At 30.0% G+C, this 16,769-nt stretch overlaps 1 long non-coding RNA gene across 2 annotated transcripts; it reads left to right on the top strand.

Annotated features, from left to right (window-relative positions):
• The first annotated feature begins 6,478 nt into the window (after nt 1-6,478).
• LOC130671809 (uncharacterized) lies at nt 6,479-9,448 on the top strand. 2 transcript variants are annotated; one of them, XR_008990581.1, is made up of 5 exons: nt 6,479-6,727; nt 6,963-7,093; nt 7,247-7,492; nt 7,562-7,746; nt 8,475-9,448. It is a non-coding gene; the product is annotated as an uncharacterized LOC130671809 (long non-coding RNA). The 2 variants fall into 2 exon arrangements; XR_008990582.1 differs by having other exon boundaries at nt 6,710-6,832; nt 8,475-9,447.
• The last annotated feature ends 7,321 nt before the right edge of the window (nt 9,449-16,769 follow it).

The following is a 16,769-nucleotide window of genomic DNA, read 5'->3' as shown; positions in this document are numbered from 1 at the left end:
AACACATACTAATAAACAATATAATCTCATCTGTTTAAAAATAGTTTATAGATTTTAAATATTATCAATTTAACTAAACTAAATTTTAATCGAAACTAATCATGATGTATATCAGTATATACCCTGTCCAAAAATTCTTGTAGAATCCACGTAACTGCGACAAAAACCGCATAGAATCCTGTAGACTGTATTGGTTTCAATGCCGTTTTTGTCGCATGTGATTGGATTCTATGGGAATTTTCGGATTATTATTATTGTAACTTAATTATTATTAATGCTTGTGTGATGAATAAAAATACAGCCAAAATCAAATCTAGATGCATTTTTTATTTATAAATTTATAATTAACATATATGTTTATGTTTTATTAGGTCCAATATTTTAAATAATAATTATAATTCAAGAATAATTGATTCATTCTATTGGACATTGATCCGTGTATTATTTTCAATATCTTATTTGAATTTTATTTTATAATTCATATAGGATAGAAGTACCATTTTTGGCCACTTTAGTACCAGTTTTGGTTACTTCAAAAATTTTAATAAAATAATACGCAAAGTACGTAATGATATGATGAATTTTTTTTAATTCATTTAAAGGGAATTTTTAACTTCCCGCTAAGAAAATTGTAAATTTTCAAAAATTCGGGAAGTTATTGGTTTCGGTCCGATTTACGAAAATTGAATTTCCATCAGATGTCGACGTTTCGAGGTCCTAAGAAGCTATTCTGACTAATTTCACGATGATGTCCGAGTGTATGTATGTGTGTACGTACGTACGTACGTACGTATGTATGTATGTAAATATTCGTAACTCTTGAACGGATGAACCGATTTTGATCGTTGAGGTGTCATTCGACGCGGCTTGTTAATGTCTTGAAGCCGTGAAAATTTGAACTTAATCGGTAGGGTGCGTTCAGAGATATTTCAAAAATAAAATTTTTTCGAAAATGTTTTATTTGGATAACTTTTAATTTGATCGATGGATTGATTCCAAAATTTAATCAGCTCTGAAACTCTATAAGCCGCGTCGAATGCCACCTCAACCATCAAAATCGGTTCATTCGTTCAAGAGAAACCGTTAACGAAAGAATTCAAAAAACATTTTTTCCTTGGTTTTTTTGAAATTTCTCAAAAACGGCTGAATAAATCAATTTCAAAATTTGATCAGCTTCAGAACTTGATAAAACGCGTCGATTGCCACCTCAACCATCAAAATCGGTTAATTCGTTCGCGATATATCGTGGGAGAAGGAAATGTTAAAAAATGGTTTTTTACAAAACAATGGCATACAAAATTTATGCCATAGTATTTGCGAGCTCGAAGAGCTCGAAAATGTAATCACAATAATGTTTTCGAGCTCAGCGAGCTCGAAAACAGCGGAAAGTTTTGGGGCTGGCCCGCAGGGTCAACTGACAGACTGATTTTCTATTGATTTTCTATCGATTTTCTATGACAGCAACAAGTTTTTGTTTTCTGTCAATTTTCTATTGATTTTCTATCGATTTTCTATGACAGCAACAAGTTTTTGTTTTCTGTCAATTTCCTATGGATTTTCTATCGATTTTCTCTGACAGCAACAAGTTTATGTTTTCTGTCAATTTTCTATCGATTTTCTATGACAGTAATTATTGTGATAGTAATTGTATTCAAATTATATATAAAATTAATACTAATAATAATTGTGATAGTAATTGTATACAAATTATATATAAAATTAATACAAATAATTATTGTGATAGTAATTGTATACAAATTATATATGAAATTTATACTAATAATTATTGTGATAGTAATTGTTTACAAATTATATATAAAATTTATACTAATAATTATTGTGATAGTAAATGTATACAAATTATATATAAAATTTATACTAATAATTATTGTGATAGTAATTGTATACAAAATTGGCTCAACGAGCTCGAAAACAGCGGGAAGTTTGGGGGCTGGCCCGCAGGGTCAACTGACAGACTGATTTTCTATTGATTTTCTATCGATTTTCTATGACAGCAACAAGTTTTTGTTTTCTGTCAATTTTCTATGGATTTTCTATCGATTTTCTATGACAGCAACAAGTTTTTGTTTTCTGTCAATTTCCTATGGATTTTCTATCGATTTTCTCTGACAGCAACAAGTTTATGTTTTCTGTCAATTTTCTATCGATTTTCTATGACAGTAATTATTGTGATAGTAATTGTATTCAAATTATATATAAAATTAATACTAATAATAATTGTGATAGTAATTGTATACAAATTATATATAAAATTTATACTAATAATTATTGTGATAGTAATTGTATACAAAATTGGCTCAACGAGCTCGAAAACAGCGGGAAGTTTGGGGGCTGGCCCGCAGGGTCAACTGACAGACCGATTTTTTTTACTGTATTAGAATGAATTTTTTTTTTTTTTATACTTCTCCATTAATTAAAATGAAATATTAAAGGTCTAAAAATAAAACACTGGCCATAAATAGCACTTCTATCTTAATTCAGTACATTCAATATAATCGTTTCATACAAATTAAACTCGTAAAATTCATATATAATTATTACATAACGAGTCATACAAATTTTTTAAACCCAATCAATCCGCCAAAGCACTCACATGATAATGGTAAATTCATAGGGAAAGTCTGTAATACCGAATGTCAGCAAAGCTTAGAAAATTTTACTAAAATGGTCATTCGTATAAAATGTAATTCTGAAGAATTGGCGTTCGTAGTTTGAAATTTCGGAAGTATTGGATTTCTGAAATATTGTCATTCTAAATATTGTTAATTCTTTATTACGAAAGAATGAATATTGTAAATTCTGAGTATGTGTTGATATAAAGATTAGAGATTCGATGTTTTTGACAAGGTGATAATTTGTCATTCTGAATTATGAACCATCTTTATTGTTTACATTCCTAGCTGTGAGTTTCTGAAGTTGGTATACTTCTGAAATTTTTACTTTTGACGGTGTGCCTGCAAGCCGTTAAATGCGTGCCTATTTATGTATTTCAAGTTTACTTACTAATTAACAGGTGGAGGCACTTGAGGCCACTGAGGACCAAGGTTACTAGAATAGGGAGGTTGGGTCAACCATTGTCCCAATGTTAAATTTTGTCGCTGGTCCCTTTCTAGGGATAAATGCTGGTCTACCACAGTGCAGCCAGATCGCGGACGAAAAGTTCCCCTTCCCAAGCACTTGTTATGTCCTGGGAGGTTACTAGGATCGGAGCAGACGCCACCTCCTGGACAGTGGGCAGTTCGTTGTCACGCGGGACCAATTTTGAATTTGAAAACAGTGATAAATTTATTGTTGACTATGATGATGATGATGATTATGATTATTATTTAATGAAATAATGAAATTATGGATAAGGATAGATGTAATTGATAAAATAACTTTTATCTGAAGACTGAGTTTTATTATAAAGTGTAGATTAGATTTGATCAGTAATAACAGTTGTGCTCGTCAATAGTTCTCGGAGAGAAGTGAAGTTACATCAGCCGGCAGAGAGATCTCTGACTCTTCACTCTTCGACTTCTCCCACCACTCTCATACTCATACACATACTTGTGCTATATATGTACTTATACATATCAACGTTCTTTCTAGTTATATACTTATACATTTATACTTCTTACTAACACACGTACGAGATATGAGTTTACACATCTACGTTCTTTATTTGTCCGTTCTATGATTTGACTTATTACTTATATTATTTATATTCCATTTTCCTGTACTTAAATACAATCTTTTAGTTAATTATTCTATATTTAATTATTCAATACGATTGACATTATTATTTATCATGAAACACCATTATAATTATTCTAATGCTATATTTCTATATTTCTATTAATTTACTTATTATACGAGTCACTCTTTATTTAATATGTATATATATTAACAATAGTAGTTGAGTTCTTGTGATATGGTTTTCATTTATAAGTAACATTTATTTAATAAATATATCTTTTTCTTATTTGTTTATAGAGTATGCATTTGTTTATAACCATATTTACTGTTAAATATAGAACAAGGGCCTATTCATGATTTTTATGCGTGTGTTTTGTTTAGGTTTTAAGTATCGAGTGACAGGAAACGTTCCAAGACCACTCAAACTGTATTTATATTTCTCTGAATACAAAATCAAGATTTATTTATCTATTTATTTAAATTTTCTTATAATAAAAATATATAATTTAATAAGTATGTGCCACGACGATTTATTATTTAAACTATTGACTAAATATTGATAAGACGCAATAAGTGTTGTAAGATATTAATATATAATTTCAAATGAAATTTAAATGCGCGCCTATTTATGGATCTCAAGTTCACTAATTAATTAACAGGTGGAGGCACCTGAGGCCACTGAGGACATAACACACTGTTTAAGCTGTGAGTGATGCTAAAATGGTGCGAAGGAAGGGGAACTTTTCGTCCACGATCTGGCTGCACTGGTCTAGGTACCTCACATTTAGCATCCCATAATGAGTAATTGCAAATTTTTTTTTTTTTGCAATCGTTTGATGGTTGTTTGATGTTTTATGATAGTTCAATATTATGGTTTGATGGTTATTTGTTTATTTATAAAATAAAAAATAAAAATTGACCTAATTTTTTTTTTTTTTCAGCACCCCATTTTTCAAGTATACCTTTTTTTTAATACGATTCGATGTAAAATCGTTTGATGGTGAATGATAGATAATCGATTATACTTAATTGTTAATATTAATTGAGTAATTGAAAAAAAAGATTTAAATACCTTGATAGCACAGTTTGCTTTAGCAAAAGTTTACTTTACAAAAGTTGCCTTGAATTTTTCGTCAAATTTCCGTCAACTTCGGACTTTACCATTTTTTACAACAATTTGTATGCAACTCGCTATTGAATTTGACGTAAATTTACTGCCCGAATCAGAATGCAAATTCACTTCAAAAGTTAACTACAAAAAAGTTGTCGTCAATTTTCAGGCCAATTATCATATCAATTTTTTGTTAATATGACTTGAAATATCGTAAAGTATTTTTTTACAGCCAAATTGTAAACAACTTTATGTATAAATTCGCTTACCCTGGCGGTCCTGATTCACTGTGGTATAGGGTGAATCACGGTAAATCACGCTAATAGGGTGAAATTACGGTGATTCACGGTAATTTACCGTGATTCACGGTGAATCTCCGTGAATCACTAATTACCGTGAACGAATGCGTTATATCACAGTGAGCTTTCACGGTAACATCGCGGTGAATCACGGTTCCATCACGGAAAACTTGCGGTGATTTTTGCGGAATCACCGTGATCAATGACATCGTAGTGAGATCTCACGTCGATTCATCGTGATTCACTGCAACGCCACGGTGAACTCACGTAAATCACCGAGAATCACCGTGATACTACCGTGAATCACGGTAAATCACGGTGAATTACGGTGAATATCCGTGATTCACGGTAGCATCACGGTGATTCACGGTGATTTACCGAGATTGCCTGCCAGGGTATACCTTCTAAAATAATAAGAATGGACATTATCGATTTTTTTTTTCGTGAAAAATTACTTCTAAATTAAAGAAAAATTAACCGCAAATTTTTATTATTCAACTTTTGCTGTCAAATTGTCGGCAAATTCGGGCAGCAAATTTCAGGTAATTTCAACATCAAATTACCGTTAATTTCAAGCTCAAGTGGCTATTAGGGTATGTACTCATATGCCCTTGTTGGGCGAGTTCAAAGTCGACTAACGTTTCATGAAAATAAACCTCGCTTTTTACTTAACGTATAGCATGTAGCAGTTAATGTAGTAATTATGTTCGACGACAATTAATGTGTAACACATACGTGTCTTATTTACTTATTAAATCGTTTTGGAGCAATCAAAATTATTATTCAATAGAATTAGTACTATTTTTAATAAATTTAATTTAATAAGTTACTTGATAAAAATTGTAATTAAAAAATTTAATTTTTATTTTGGTTTCTGCAATCCAATGCTTAATTAAAATTAATTAATGTAACGTGGACCTAAGTCCGCTTCCGCCAACCGGAAGCCGAGGCCTCGCCCTTTTGGGCATACTCGCGTTGCGTAATCCCATCTCTTCCACCCAAACGACATTCTCAGTCGGAACCAAGAGTGGACATTTACCGGGGGTATAATCAAAAATCCCCATTGCGTGTGGTATCTAACCACAGCCACCCCGAGTCCTACCTCACTCGGCCCCCCATTCCTTCCATCTCAGGAAATAAAGAGACTCTGGCCGAAATGGGGCTTGGAACGGGGCCCCCATGGTACCAATTCCCTGTATTGGTCTACAGGCTGCAGATAAGTGGTGAGTTGCAGCATAACTCATTACCCTAAAAGGGTTTCTTCCACATTATCCCACTTGGATCGTAGGACGGCAACTAATAAAGATTGCCCTCTACCGTCATCCCCAAGTGATTATCATTTGCTAACTATAGCTTGTGATAGTATTCTGTACGGGCTTGTATACCTTAGAAGTTTAAGACAGTCAAAAGGGTAGGTCTCACCCGCGCAGAGGTACCTATTGGCTTCCTGCAACCACGGAGTTGCCACATGTTACAAGGTGCAAAACAAGTGGGCACCGCTAACGGTTGGAGTAATAGTCTCAGAACCCGCGAAGAGGGTGGTACTTGCTTGGTCTGACGCCCCCTAGAGGGCGCCAAAACCCTCTTCTGAGCAATCCAATGCTTATTGTATATGGCCGTAAGTAGATTCGCAAATGGAGTACTAAATAATTACTCATTTATTTAATGAAAAATGAGTGAAAAAAAAAAAATTTTAGCCAGTTTTAAAATCGATTTCCGTATGGTAAGAAAACTGATGTACATATATATATTATAATGAATCTGTAATAGATGATGGAATAATGCTTAGAATTTACAACATTGATTACATATGAGTTCATACTGATCAATGGAATGTCGATTGTTTTTTTTAGTTAATATGATCAATTGGATGCGCTTTTCTACAAGTATTTTAAAATCTATAATAATTGCATTAATAAATCAGATTCACTGATAAAGTGTTAACCTTACTCGAAAATGGAGCATTCTATCTTAAGTTTCAAAGGTGAGATAATTATTATTATAATTTCCCTCCATAAGTTTATATATATATATATATATATATATATGTGTGTGTGTGTGTGTATTTGTAGATGCATTTTTAATTTAATACTTCTTTTTTTCGGAGTAATTTATTTTGTTTTATTTTCATTTTTAGGAGTTTACTTGACAATGGTTCATTCCCCAAACAACTCAATGGACGAAGTAAAAACCAATAAAGATCGACAAAATTTTACTTCGCTCATAATTATTGATATTTCCTTCGCTTTTCTGACTGATACGTTAAATTTTATGGATCATGATGGATTATCATTTGTTCATTTACTTGCTTTTTGGGTTCCAAAATATTTTCGAGGATATAAAATAATTTCTTATCAGAAGAGATTATTTTTCTTCACAATATGTAAGTGAAAATTTATTCTTTAATATTTTTTTACGATGTGGGTTACTTAAAGTTAATATGATCTTACAGATGTAATCCACGGCACAATCAAAAACTACAAAAAACATAAATGATAAGAAAAAATAATGAATTATTATATTACCATAAAATAAAATGAAGTTTAAAAAAAGAAATTCATTCAAAATGACTAGAATGTTTCTGAGATTTTAATATTCAGTTTGAATATCAATCTTTACTATGGAATTATCTACTTGGTGAGTTCATAACATTATTATGTTTTCCAAAACTCTGATTTTTTACAATACCTATCTTTTTATTCATTTCTTGTGCAATGACAAAGCTTAATAAACAAATATTATCCTTTATAAAAAGGGGTTAAGTAATTTTTTGTTTTACTGTTTACGGCCATGAACAAAAAAAAAATCAAATAAAAAAATTCTTTAGTTAGGGTATTTAATTATGATTTTATTTTTATAATTACAATAATCGATTATTATTCACATTATGTAATTCTGTTCTGGAATTTATCGTGTTTTTTATAAATTTTAAAATTTGATCTCTCATGGTAATACATCTTTCATTGAATGCCGATAAAATAGAAATTAAAAACGAAAAACAGTTGAAGAACAATTGTTGTAACATTTGTGTTAATAATTTACTACATTAATTATTGGTATCGTTAAGTTTTCATGCTTTGAAACATAATAATAATTTTTTTTAATTGTTGAGCTCTAAATATATGCATTAAATCTATAGTTTTGTCAATAATAAAAATAATGAATAAATTTTAATGCAAGTGATTTTGAAAATAATATTTTTCAAGTAAATAATACTTGAAATTATATACATATTTGACAAACTATATTTCTAATTACAAATCAAACATTATTATACTTGTGAAGTAAGATATGTCTCTCTAATATTGTTCAAGTAAAAAAAGTTTTAATTATTAATTTTAGAATTTTAATGTTTATCATTTTAGCAAGATGCCTCGAAAAGCTTTGGTTTCCATAATTGACTCGGTTGCTACGATAGAAAAATTTATAGAGCACTTTTAAGAAGGAAAGTACCCTAAATATTCCTCAGACATTTGGACACAGATGAGTACTTCTCTGAACGCAAAATGGTCTTCAGACAACATCTATAATAATGTTATCCAAAACAGAAGAAACATCATGAGAATTGCTTGTGAAAATCAAAATATACCTTTTATTCCTTTCGTATCTAAATCACAGCACATGAACGATTTATTATCTGACTCGAATACTAGTGATGATGACGATCAAATTAATAAAAATATTGATAATGATTTCGAATTTGAAAATGAAGCACGTGGACTGGATGAATTCGAAGTAATCATTCTTAAGGATGAATGGAAAAGTATCCAAAGCTTCGATGTCGTGTATAATGATAACCGTAACTATAGTATTTTACAGCGTGGCTGTTGGACTGATGTACTAGCCGTTGCTATTTTTCGCTCTACGAAAATTCCTTGTGCATATAGTTTTAAGTATGCGAGAATTTATAAGGCTGTCGAAAGTAAACATTACTTACGGATTAGAGGATATTGTAAAAGCAAAAGCTGTGAGAACGTCCTGTTTGGTTATTTGTATAAAAAACCAGCTGAGGACACTAACGTTACACTTATAATAAGGACAAAAGAAACTTGGTGGAATGATCATGAGCCAATGAAACGTCATCTAAAAGGAAAAAAACGACAGCAAGTTGGAGAAAAAGCTTTTCATGAAGGTACGGCAAATTTCTGCAAACGTCAAATTCGTGAAGAAACTGACTTCGACGGGCAAATACCACCTCATGTCCCTAATAGTGCTGCAGTTTCACGAGCTAAAGATGAATACATTAATCGTTTTCTTGCCCTGGTTAAAAAAGAGAATTAAAGAGGATTAAAAATGAATTGAATCCTTTTTAATTCTCTTTAGAGAATTGAATAGAATTAAGGAGAATTCATATTTAGAAATTTTTAATACTATTTAATTCTCTTCAGAGAATTAAATAGAATTAAGGAGAATTCATATTTAGAAATTTTTAATACTATTTAATTCTCTTCAGAGAATTAAATAGAATTAAAGAGAATTCATATTTACAAATTATTAATGCTTTTAAATTCTCTTCAGAGAATTAAATAGAATTAAGGAGAATTCATATTTAGAAATTTTTAATACTATTTAATTCTCTTCAGAGAATTAAATAGAATTAAGGAGAATTCATATTTACAAATTATTAATACTTTTAACTTCTCTTCAGAGAATTAAATAGAATTAAGGAGAATTCATATTTTGAAATTTTTAATACTTTTAAATTCTCTTCAGAGAATTAAATAGAATTAAGAAGGATTCATATTTAGAAATTTTTAATACTATTTAATTCTCTTCAAAGAATTGAATAGAATTAAGGAGAATTCATATTTAGAAATTTTTAATACTATTTAATTCTCTTCAGAGAATTAAATAGAATTAAGGAGAATTCATATTTAGAAATTTTTAATACTATTTAATTCTCTTCAGAGAATTAAATAGAATTAAGGAGAATTCATATTTTGAAATTTTTAATACTTTTAAATTCTCTTCAGAGAATTAAATAGAATTAAGAAGGATTCATATTTAGAAATTTTTAATACTATTTAATTCTCTTCAAAGAATTGAATAGAATTAAGGAGAATTCATATTTAGAAATTTTTAATACTATTTAATTCTCTTCAGAGAATTAAATAGAATTAAGGAGAATTCATATTTAGAAATTTTTAATACTATTTAATTCTCTTCAGAGAATTAAATAGAATTAAGGAGAATTCATATTTACAAATTATTAATACTTTTAAATTCTCTTCAGAGAATTAAATAGAATTAAGGAGGATTCATATTTTGAAATTTGTAATACTTTTAAATTCTCTTCAGAGAAATCGAATAGAAAAAAAAACTATTCCCAAGAAAAATATAGAGAGCCCGAACTGGGATGGATATTCCGAATCGTCCATGAGGAAGACCACTGGTTATACCAAATGTAATATATTATCTATACCAGATGTATATATATATATATATATATATATATATATATATATATATATATATATATATATATATATATATATATATATATATATATATATATATATGACGTGATGCAGGGTATACTGCACCACTACCAGTAGGTACTTCCCACTCTGCTATGCAAAGTTCGTTTGGTAGCAGTGGAGTGATGACTGACGATAACGTCCGCTGCATTTGCTTTTAACACTTCTACTATAAGTGTCCATATCCAAGAAGCCCGCACGCTCTAGCGGTGAGCGCAGAACTAACTTTCGCTCACTTACTCTCTCCCGCCAGATTGTCGGTCGGCGAGCGTCTCACGATCACTCTGACATTTTTTTTCCCGTTGCCTTTTTCTCTTATGATTACTTTTTTTTCCAAAAATTTCTCCATAAAAAAAAATAAAATTTCACGTATAAAATAATTATTTCTTTTCATTCCCAGAATAAAATTTTAATATATAAACAATTACAAATCATTATTATTTTGTTTTTTCAGTTTAAAAAAAAAATTAATTTTTTTTGTTATGGTTACAATTCTCTCGAATTCTCAGCGAGAACAGGAATTGCAACATATGACTTTGAAATTAAAAAAAATAAGATGGAATTGAACTTTTTCGAATCCTGTTTTATTCTCTCGGATTCTCGGAAAGAACAGTAATTGCAACATTATTTTAGAATGAAAAAGAATTAGTTAGAATTAAACTTTTTCCAATCCTCTTTTATTCTCTTTAATCCTCCACGAGAACAGAAATTAAATATTATTTTCGAATTAAAAAGGATTAGTTAGAATTAAACTTTTTCTAATCCTCTTTTATTCTCTTGAATTCTCCGCGAGAACAGAAATTCAAAGTTATTTTAGAATTAAAAAGAATTAGTTAGAATTAAACTTTTTCCAATCCTCTTTTATTCTCTTGAATCCTCCACGGGACCAAAAACTGAATTTTTTTTTAAGAATTAAAAAGAATTAGTAAGAATTAAACTGTTTCCAATCCTCTTTTATTCTCTTGAATCCTCCGCGAGAACAAAAATTCAAAGTTAATTTAGAATTAAAAAGGATTAGTTAGAATTAAACTTTTTCCAATTCTCTTTTATTCTCTTGAATCTTCCACGGGAACAGAAATTAAATATTATTTTAGAATTAAAAAGAATTCGTTAGAATTAAACTTTTTGAATCCTCTTTTATACTTTCGAATCCTCCGCGCGATCAGAAATTGCAATATTATTTAAGAATTAAAAAGAATTAGTAAGAATTAAACTTTTTCCAATCCTCTTTTATTCTCTTGAATCCTCCACGGGAACAGAAATTCAAAGTCATTTTAGAATTAAAAAGAATTCGTTAGAATTAAACTTTTTCCAATCCTCTTTTATTCTCTTGAATCCTCCGCGAGAACAAAAATTCAAAGTTAATTTAGAATTAAAAAGGATTAGTTAGAATTAAACTTTTTCCAATCCTCTTTTATTCTCTTGAATCCTTCGCGAGAACAGAAATGAAATATTGATTAAGAATTAAAAAGAATTGGTTAGAATTCAACTTTTTCCAATCCTCTTTTATTCTCTTGAATCCTCCACGGGAACAGAAATTAAATATTATGTTAGAATTAAAAAGAATTAGTTAGGATTAAACTTTTTTGAATCCTTTTCCATTCTCTTGAATCCTCCGCGAGCACAGAATTTCAAAGTTATTTTAGAATTAAAAAGAATTGGTTAGAATTCAACTTTTTCCAATCCTCTTTTATTCTCTTGAATCCTTCACGGGAACAGAATTTCAAAGTTATTTTAGAATTAAAAAGAATTAGTTAGAATTCAACTTTTTCCAATCCTCTTTTATTCTCTTGAATCCTCCACGGGAACAGAAATTGAATATTTTTTTAGAATTAAAAAGAATTAGTTAGAATTAAACTTTTTCCAATCCTCTTTTATTCTTTTGAATCCTCCACGGGAACAGAAATTAAATATTATTTTAGAATTAAAAAGGATTAGTTAGAATTGAACTTTTTCTAATCCTCTTTTATTCTCTTGAATTCTCCGCGAGAACAGAAATTCAAAGTTATTTTAGAATTAAAAAGAATTAGTTAGAATTCAACTTTTTCCAATCCTCTTTTATTCTTTCGAATCTTCCACGGGAACAGAAATTAAACATTAATGTAGAATTAAAAAGGATTAGTTAGAATTAAACTTTTTCTAATCCTCTTTTATTCTCTTGAATTCTCCGCGAGAACAGAAATTCAAAGTCATTTTAGAATTAAAAAGAATTCGTTAGAATTAAACTTTTTCCAATCCTCTTTTATTCTCTTGAATCCTCCGCGAGAACAGAAATGAAATATTGATTTAGAATTAAAAAGAATTGGTTAGAATTCAACTTTTTCCAATCCTCTTTTATTCTTTTGAATCCTCCACGGGAACAGAAATTAAATATTATTTTAGAATTAAAAAGGATTAGTTAGAATTAAACTTTTTCTAATTCTCTTTTATTCTCTTGAATTCTCCGCGAGAACAGAAATTCAAAGTTATTTTAGAATTAAAAAGAATTAGTTAGAATTAAACTTTTTCCAATCCTCTTTTATTCTTTTGAATCCTCCACGAGAACAGAAATTAAATATTATTTTAGAATTAAAAAGGATTAGTTAGAATTAAACTTTTTCTAATCCTCTTTTATTCTCTTGAATTCTCCGCGAGAACAGAAATTCAAAGTCATTTTAGAATTAAAAAGAATTCGTTAGAATTAAACTTTTTCCAATCCTCTTTTATTCTCTTGAATCCTCCGCGAGAACAGAAATGAAATATTGATTTAGAATTAAAAAGAATTGGTTAGAATTCAACTTTTTCCAATCCTCTTTTATTCTTTTGAATCCTCCACGGGAACAGAAATTAATTATTCTTTTAGAATTAAAAAGGATTAGTTAGAATTAAACTTTTTCTAATTCTCTTTTATTCTCTTGAATTCTCCGCGAGAACAGAAATTAAATATTATTTTAGAATTAAAAAGGATTAGTTAGAATTAAACTTTTTCTAATTCTCTTTTATTCTCTTGAATTCTCCGCGAGAACAGAAATTCAAAGTTATTTTAGAATTAAAAAGAATTAGTTAGAATTAAACTTTTTCCAATCCTCTTCTATTCTTTTGAATCCTCCACGGGAACAGAAATTAAATATAATTTTAGAATTAAAAAGGATTAGTTAGAATTAAACTTTTTCTAATTCTCTTTTATTCTCATGAATTCTCCGCGAGAACAGAAATTCAAAGTTATTTTAGAATTAAAAAGAATTCGTTAGAATTAAACTTTTTGAATCCTCTTTTATACTTCCGAATCCTCCGCGCGATCAGAAATTGCAATATTATTTTAGAATTAAAAAGGATAAGTTAGGATTAAAAATATTTCATTCTTTTTTATTCTTTTTAATTCTAAAACGATAATAATTTTGTCGCTAGATGAAGGAGAATTAGAAAGGATTCATTTTATGGTCGATCTGAATTCTCCGGAGAATTAAGAGTATTAAAGAGTATTAAGGAGTATTAAGTATGTGTGCCTTTTTAATCCTTTTTAATTCACTTTTTTAACCAGGGTGGTGTAAATCACTCAGATGGTAAAGATATCATAAAAACGATAGAGAATATGAATCATGGTGGGCCTTATATGGGCTGTATCCACGAAGTCAAGCGAAAAAAATTTTACGTGGCATTTAGTTCTCCGATGCAATTACATACTTATAAAAAATATTGCCGTACTACTAGAAATGCCTCATCAGTGTCAATAGATGGTACTGGAAGTATTGTAAAACCTATAACTCATGAAGACAATAGCTTGAGTGGCCACATATTTTTGTATTCTATTACTATAAATTTTAATAATTCAACTTAATCTGTTTACGATATGTTTACTGAAAGTCAGGATACTGACATCATTGTTTATTGGTTGAGACAATGGTTTAAATTAGGCGCTCCTAAACCGAAAGAAGCTATATGCGATTCATCAACAGCGCTAATGAATGGTATATCGCAAGGTTTTAATTATCAAACTATTAAAACGTATATTGAAACTTGTTTCTTATACGCCAGTGGTCATGAAGAATATCATTATCGTCCACCAATTTTCACTTATCTGAGACTCGATGTAGCTCATTTCATGATTATGATTCGCAGGTGGGCATGTTTTACTCATCTTCGTCATACGAAAATTCGACATTTTTATTTATATTGCGTTGGATTACTGATTGATTGCCAAACAATTGAACAATTTGAAAATATTTTTCGACTATTATGCATCGTTAGTCTTAATGAAAATGAAGATTCTATTGTTAAAAAAGTAAATAGTTCAGTTTTAGATGCTAAAAATAAATTGGACAGCTATTTAGCTACTCGTAATTTTGATTTTGATTTTGAAAATTTTGAAAATTATGATGAAGAAATGATTGAAAATGATAAAAAAAGTCCAACAATAAAAGAAGAATTTGATAACGATGAAACTAATTATCAGGGTAATGAGAAAATAAACCAAGGTACTAATCGCAGTCGTATACAAATTTATATTGACAATTTATACCAAGAAGCAACATTATTACGTAGTGACGGATCAAGGCCGAATATATGTTTTTTCAAAGATTTTATGTATGAATTTAAAGCTAAAGCTTATGAATTCCCTTTGTGGACAGCTGTTGCGATTCCTCACTTAGTTGGACATGCTTCTACTAGTTACGTTGAAGGAAATTTCGATATCGTCAAACATAATATTATGAAAAATCATAAATTACCCTTGCGCGTAGATAAAGCATTGAAATTAATATTAAATGATTATATTGGTAATGCAACTGAGGTTCAAGCAAAATTGACAAATTTTTATCAAGCTTATGGTCCTTATCCTAGTCCTCAATCAAAAAAATCAGTTTTTTTGAATCGTGTCACTACTAATACGAAACCCGGGCCTGAGAAAAAAATGTTTAGCTCTGATCAATATGATTCGAATCCAGGTGATGTTGATTGTTACACTGATGTCGCAGCTGATGATTTTACTAGATTCAAACCAAATAATTTTGTGACAAAATTAAACCCACTGCCTAAAGCCAGTACGAAAAAAAAGGCTTCTACTTTAAGCCAAACTCAAAACTTCAGCAGTTAAACATGTCGCCAGTTATAATCGAAGATTACCATTGTTATTAAATGGAAATCGTACAACTAATCCTGCCATTATAAGTGGCTTAGAATATTTTGCCTCAAACACCTGCGGATTCGATTCAATTGTACAAATTTTATCGGCTAGTGCTTTGGACGGTTCGGCTTATATGACATACATTCAAACATCTGAAAACAGGGTAATTCAATTTGTTAAATTTTTTATTGTAAACAAAGCATCTGCTGCCACATATAAACAAAGAATAATACTTTTAAAAGAAGTGTACACTGATTTTATTTTCAAGCAAAAAAACTTAAAATCGTGTAGGATTGATTTGTTTACGTGTTTAACTACTATTTATAAAATTGGTTTTGATTTATTACCCAGTGGATCATACTCTCACAGTTGTCCTACTTGTGGAATGTACACGTCTCCCGTTATATTTTTACAACTGACTAATGAAAAAATTATTGTAGAGAATGGATTTGGCGCTTTAGAGGAAGCTTTGGAATATGAATGGCAAGAAACATTGTGTATTAAACGATGTAATAATTATTGTCGTAGAAAAGTAAATCTTTTCTTCGCACAAGTTTTTATTGAATTAGACGTTAGAAAAAATTTGGAATCAATTACGGCTGTTAAAGGAAAATTATCTGATTTTCCAGTGAATTTAAATTTAGGTACCCTGGCGGATCTAATATTACGGTAGGTTTACCGTAACTTACGGTAGTTCTAGCGTAACTTACGGTATAGCTACCGTAACCTACGGTGGTGTAACGGTAGCTCCACCGTAAAATTACGGTAGAAGTACCGTAAGTTACGGTAAAAGTACCGTAAATTACGGTAGAGCCACCGTAAAATTACCGTAAGTTCCCGTAGAAATACCGCAAGTTACCGTAGAAGTACCGTGAGTTACGCTAGAAGTACCATGAGTTACGGTAGAAGTACCGTGAGTTACGGTAGAAGTACCATTAAACTACCGTTAGTTACGGTAGAGCTACCGTAACACTACCGTAAGTCACCGTACAACTACCGTAAGTTACGGTAGCTTTACCGTAAGTTACGGTAGCTCTACCGTAAGTTACGGTTCTTCATTGTGGTGATCATCATTAGGTGTC

Source organism: Microplitis mediator, chromosome 7 (assembly GCF_029852145.1).
Source record: "Microplitis mediator isolate UGA2020A chromosome 7, iyMicMedi2.1, whole genome shotgun sequence".
Lineage (NCBI taxonomy): Eukaryota > Metazoa > Arthropoda > Insecta > Hymenoptera > Braconidae > Microplitis > Microplitis mediator.
The sequence above is the reverse complement of the archived record's forward strand: the minus strand, read 5'-3'. Positions and strand labels throughout refer to the sequence as shown.